This window comes from Mustela putorius, unplaced genomic scaffold (genome assembly GCF_011764305.1).
Source record: "Mustela putorius furo isolate JIRA1106 unplaced genomic scaffold, ASM1176430v1.1 tig00003859_pilon_pilon_pilon, whole genome shotgun sequence".
Lineage (NCBI taxonomy): Eukaryota > Metazoa > Chordata > Mammalia > Carnivora > Mustelidae > Mustela > Mustela putorius.
The window spans coordinates 18,619,983-18,626,640 of NW_025422011.1; the positions used below are offsets into that span (position 1 = coordinate 18,619,983).

The 6,658-nt window shown below is 35.0% G+C and overlaps 1 pseudogene; it reads right to left on the minus strand.

Annotated features, from left to right (window-relative positions):
* Positions 1 to 1,299: 1,299 nt before the first annotated feature.
* Positions 1,300 to 2,302, minus strand: LOC101670629 (annotated as a pseudogene).
* Positions 2,303 to 6,658: the final 4,356 nt, after the last annotated feature.

A 6,658-nucleotide genomic window follows, 5' to 3' on the forward strand; every position in this document is an offset into this window, starting at 1 on the left:
TGCCTGGAGCATCTCATCCGAAGTTCCTCAGAGTTAGAGTTGTAATAAAAGAAGACTTTAAGCAGGAATTTATAGGTTCCATAAACTGCGCATAAATGATTTATTATATTAGTTTATGTGTTATAGGTACACTGCCTCTTCCCTGCTACAACAACCTAGGATTTGGTTTGTAATTATGTTTTGTACATTCATATGTGCAGTAATAATTATAAATCAAAATAATTAGTAGAATTGCAAAGTGTTGCTTTAAGCACACTTTAGTATATGGTGTGTCTTATATATGTCTATGTTAGTTCCAATCTTGTCTTCAGGGCCATTACTTAATCTTTGAAACTATTTAATGTTATGCATTCTCCAGGATGGCATACTTACAAGTCTTCAGTTTAGACTATATGCTCTTAACTTGACTGTTCCTTTATTACTAAATAACATGAGAAGTAATAGTCTGTGAAGAAATTTCTGGTAGTCAAGATATGTGTATTGCTTTAAAAAATTCTACAGACATCTTTGCTAAAAAATCCAAGTAACTCCCTGTATCCTTAAAGTGGACCTCTTAGCTTTGGGCTCAGATTGGATCCTTTGTCCCTATACATTAGAGATAATTCTTCCCTGTTGAGACCAGAAAATTCGCTACAGCTGCCATTACATTATTGTTGCATCTACCTAAAAGGGCTATTCAAAGGACATTTCATTGTTCTGTAAGAAAGAGAACTGAGACTTCACCTGTTTTACAAGAAGAGGATGTGGAACTTCTGTGGTATACATTTGTATGTGGGCATGTCTTTTCTCTGATAAGTGTCTCCATGTGTAACGAAATTCAAGCTGAAATTTAAATCCCATTAAAACGTACCATATGGTAGTGAATCTGTGAGGACAGAGAAATAGAGTCATCATCAGTCACCAGTCTCTCCCAGAAAGAACCCAGCAGCTATGAAAGTTCACATCTCGACTTTAACAGCTATATAAGTAGGGACACAATATTACTGACATCCATAATACGTTGTAAGAATTAATTGTGATAATCTAGGTAAAGGGCTCAAAATAGCATCTGGTTAATGGTAAGTTTCTATAGATAAAATCGTTGTATAATTATATCACTTTATGTATATATGTTATACTATTTTATGTATGTATTTTATTATTTTGTACATTTTACTTTTTCCCATTTTCCTGAACTTTATTAAAGAGAAATCAATGGTGAGATCTCTAGAAACAAAGTCAATTTTCTAGGATCCTTCCTTCGAAATGTAATATTTGATTTCCAAACACATGCCAGAGCATACATGGTTCCCAATTGTACTAAGTAGGTGAGAAGCTGAAATTGTAAAATGTTTGTCTTCCAACTTTCCACAGCCTGTGGTCTGTCTTAGGGTAAACAGTAATTGCCTGAGCAGCTACTATGTCTTCATGAATTTTTGTCTATAGCTCTCTGAGCTCTTCCATATGCAGCAAACACAGAATTTGAGCAGCTTCATTAGGAGCTGCATCTCCTGTGTCAAAATCAAGAACATGTTTGTCTAAAACAACTAGCAAGAGTGTCTGGGTGAATCAGTGGGTTAAGCTTCTGTCTTCGGCTCAGGTCATGGTCTCAGGTTCCCGGGATTGAGTCACGCATCTGGTTCTCTGCTCAGCAGGGAGCCTGCTTCTCCCACATCACCCCCTTACCCCCACCCCCACCTCGCCTCTCTGCCTACTTGTGATCTCTGTCAAATAAATAAATAAATAAATAAACTTAAAAAAATAAATAAATAAAGCAACCAGCATGCCCTCTTTTATTTGATTTGCTTTCGTAACTGCCTCCTTTGTCAGGAGCTTCTGTACTAAAATGTGAGTTGCCGTAAGCATTATTGGATAATCGTGATACTGAATCTGAAGAAGGTTGGCCAAAGCCATTACAACAGCCTTAAAATAGAGATTATTTACATTGGAATTGATCAATGGCTCTGCATTTTTAGCTGCATTGTCAGCATTTATTGTATTATCAGGTACCAAGTCCTTGTATTTTTCATTATTTCCATATTCAAGCCTAATGGCTAAACCAAGAAGCCAGTCAATTGCTTCTTGTCGATCTTGAATCTTGAAAAGACAGTTCACATCTCTGAGATACTTTTCAAAGAATTTGGGCCAGTCCCTGCTGTGGATGTTTCTTAAACTACCTGTGTCTTCAATCTTTTAGTGTCAGATTTTCTGGTCTTCAGGCCAAACAATAAAGTTTCTATATTCTGTTTCATCTTTGCAGTGCAGGTAATTGAAGGTCATCAGCCTATGTTGGAACATGGTCCCCACTCTGGCTGGGTGAAGAGAGGCTAGGAGGAGTAGGCAGCGCAGACACCTGCGAAATGGCAAGAGCTGTTTTGTAACATTTTAAATATGATTTTTCCAAAATGGTACCTTTAGTCCCATTAGCCTTCATAAAATTTTACCTTTAATGACTATATACAGTAATAAGTATACTTTTTCCCCCCAAATATTTATTTATTTATTTTTTAGAGGCAGCACAAGCAGAAGGGGCAGAGGAAGAGAGAGGGAGAGTGTGAAGTGGGGAGAGGGTGAGGAAGAGGGAGAGGGAGAGAGAATCTTAAGCAGACTCCTGGCTGAGCAGAGCCCAACATGGTGCTCCATCTCAGGACACTGAGATCATGACCTGAGCCAAAACCAAGAGTTGGATGCTTAACCAAATGTGCCATGTAGGAGATATTGTTAACTCAGGGTTGTTTTAACACACATTTCTTTGATAATTATATTAACAGTGAACATATTCTTAGTGTGTTTACTATTTGTTTTTATTAATTTTTAATTGACCTCTGTATATTAATTATACTTTAAAAAATTTAGTACTAAATATAAAAATGTATATTTAATAACTAAATGGCTATGAGTTTAAAAAAAAATTGAATTAGGCATTTTTACTTACAACACTAGTGCATCTATTAAGATGAGTTGGCACATCATTACAAGATGGCTCCAGATTTGACAGATGACTGGGAAACAAAGAAGAAAACTCTCCAGAGTCGTTTAGGGTTGTCATGATTCTCTTAATCCAGAGCTGCCTTATTGACTATGCTCAATATGACTAACATGGGGGAAAAAGGCAAAAGTATGGAAAACTAGCATTTGAAAGAAAAAAAAATAAGTTGCAATTCTATAAAAATTGCATTAAAAAAACAGATAAGCTATCACTCTCTTGAAATATATAGAACAGTTAACATAGATGTTGACCTTAAAGCTTAATCAGTTGTGCTATTTATAGAGAAATATATATCAAGGGACCAGGTAAATGAGAGTGAGTTCATGGAAAGAAATAAAGGAATTCTGGCATAAGAAAAATGAGGATAAATCTTGAATTATTAATTCTTTTGAATTTCCCAGTTGTTTTTTAAGGTAGATGATTGCCATAGTCATTAGATAGAGATATAGATAGATATATATAGATAGATAGAATTGATAAATAGTAAGTATATTTGAGCCAGGGGTCTCCATACCCATTTGACTACCCTATGGTATAATTTAATTTGGTCACAATTAAGATGGCTTTCTGTTGAAATGCTTAAGTGATAAAGGAATGTTTGGAAGGAGTGTAAATCCATTCACTTAGCCTCCTATCTGGCTAATACACCACACAATATAGTCTACATTTAGACTTCTCGTTGAAGCTAAACTGACACACTTTCCTATGGAAATATGGTATAGGGTCTGCCCATACTATTTATATTGTTTATCTAAAGCAGATAATAACTTTGTTTTTAACCCTGGTTTAATCAAATGAGAACTCTTTTCCACTGATATATAGCAGGTAAGGGCATTTAGGACTATGAGTAAATGAGTTTGTAGGTAAAGGAATGCTTTTTGATATTCTGTAACTTAAGACAGTTTCTGAGGCAAGGGAGAGAATGGTGGGATGAACAGTCCATTATCTTACCACACATAGTCTTTTACTACACCGTCATTAGACATACCCAAGTCCAAATCACAACTCCATTATTCTTGATTATATATTTCCTCAACTTTTCTGGATCTCATGTTTAATTCCCTACAAAATAAAATATAATAAAACACAACTTGGTATTGTTGAAAGGATTAAAATTAGTTCCTGCATGGAAATCTTCCAATAAAATGGTTCAAAGAGGAAAAGAAACCCTAAAATGCAGTGTCTCCTTTCTCTTCATGTATATTCTAAAATATGTAGATGGTGGTAGTGAGGTAGGACTCCTGTGTATTCCAAGGACAGTTGCTGTCTATGACTGAAGAGTCCGAAAACATGTAAAATATTTTCCTTAGTATAAAACTTACCACTTGGGTGTTTTTTTGACACCAACAACCTATTCTTCAATGCTCCAATTCTCTTATTCTCTGACACTGGGTGTCCAACAATTTAGTTTGTTCACTACTGACACTTAAGTAGAGTTAGAGTCAGACCCCATAAGTTAAAAGGCCACCCACACTTCTTCCCTGTTGACTACAATTCTTTCCCTGGGTTCCACAGTTTCCTAGAAGGACTCACAGAACACAATGAAACACACTTACTGGTTTATTATGAAGGGTCCAAATTAGGGACAGTCATTTGGAAGAGAGGCATAGGACAAGGTATGCGGGGGAAGCAGGGAGCCTCCTGCCCTTTCATGGTGTGCCACTCTCCCAGCATCTCGATATGTTCACTACTCAGAATCTCTCTGAACCCTGTTATTACTGTTTCTTTTAAAGGAGGTTTCATTTTATAGGCATGATTGATTGAGTCATTGGTGATTGGTGATTAGTGCAACCTCCATTCCCTAGCTTGTCTCCTCTCTCTGGAGGTCAGGGGATAGGGCTGAAACTTTCAACTCTTTAATCATACCTTCATCTTTCTTGAGAGCAGCCCGCATCCTGAAGCTGTCTAAGGGTCCCGCCCATCTGAGGTCGGCCTCATTAGAAGAGTTTCCTATCATCCAATCACTCAGAAAATTCCAAGAGTTTTAGGAGTTCTATGACAGGAGCCAGGGATAAAGACCAAATAGCTTTCTATGATACCACACACAGTAGATTAGGACAGGAAGGGAACATGCAGATCTGCCATGTCACTATACAGATGAAAGGGCGGTAAGTCAGAAAACGGGAAGGGACTTGTTAAAAGAGAAAAGCCTGAGTTCCAGTTCTCCTGATGCCAAGATGTGTAGGAATATATCCTCTTAAGAACCTTTTTTTTTGTGTTTGTGTAGCTGCTAATATTCCTGTTATCCCTAATCCACTTGTTAATGTACTAGATATTTTATTTTCCTTCATCACTTACCTTCAATTTACCTTGATTATGGAAATACATTTATATTTTGCCAGCTTGTTAATCCCCTTAAATAATTGGTGGATAATTGACTCCAGTAATATCCTAGTTAGCTAGAATTTAACTATAGCTGAACATACTCTAAAAATAAAAATCAAACCTGAAAGGTTATTTCCTTATTAGGTAGCATTAAATAAAAATTGATTCTTCCTTTCTTCTGCTAAATTTAATAAAAATCTTCATTTTACGTTGACATTTTTGTCTTTCCGTTTTCATGTTTTAAAAGGTTAGAAATAATATTTCCCTTCTCAATATTTGCCAATCTATAAAAGCTATTTACTGCTTACAATCCAGTAAACAGAACCAAAACATTCATAAATTTCTATCGAGCATTTATTAAATCTCTAGTTTTGAATGATGCTGCAAGGTTTAACAAAATTTAACAATAAAAAGACAGAGCACAGTCTCTATGGGTTAACATGATATTAAATATATTTTTTAAGGTCACCATAGTTCAGTTTACTAGGAAATGATTTGAAACCAGAAATCAGTAGTTGATGCATTTAACTTTGAAGTAAACATTTTTTTGAGTGTGATTTAATCAGATGATAGCTCACAGTCAATATCAGGAAAGACAGTGGAAAGAAACATGAGGTTATGATGTTGAGACTCTTGTGAATAAATTTAGTGTTTTAGTTCTTTTTTTCTTTTTAGGTGATGATCTATGCTTATTTAAGACTATAAATAAGCTCTTAAAATTATAACCAACTATGATAAAGACCCAAATTAAATATATTTTGGCCTATTCACAAAGTATCTTTCAATATTTTCACAATACCAAGAAAATTGAAAATTGTATGCTAAAGTTTATGCTTGTATGTGTTATATATGCATACAGTTATGTGTTCATTGACATGTAGAAAGTGGGACAGATACATAAATTTCTTATATTTAGGCCTTAACTATTTAAAAGACGTGATTTGACATGTTTCTTACCTTATTTTGTTTTATCTTATTTATTCTATTTTTTTCACAAAAGATTTATAGATGTGAAGGTGCTACAACTGCTCTGAACAATACAGTGTTGTAGGTTGCTAGGAGTTTGTAGTTTACATAGCCAGAGTTAAAAAATGGGAGTTGGGTAGGGAGGTTATACCATACATTAATTAAATCAGGATTTATATATTTTAGTGATGATTCCCTGTTAGAAACATTTTATTATCAGTAAATCTATAGTGAATAATCAAGTACCCAGAAATTCTGGAACTTTGTGACCCATAGAAGAACTTGAAAATTTTATATAATTGTGGGAAGACTGAAATAATTATGGTGCATTTCCTTCACAATATTTTAAATTCCCTACACTATAGTTACTTCATAGGTCTATTATATAATGCGTATTCT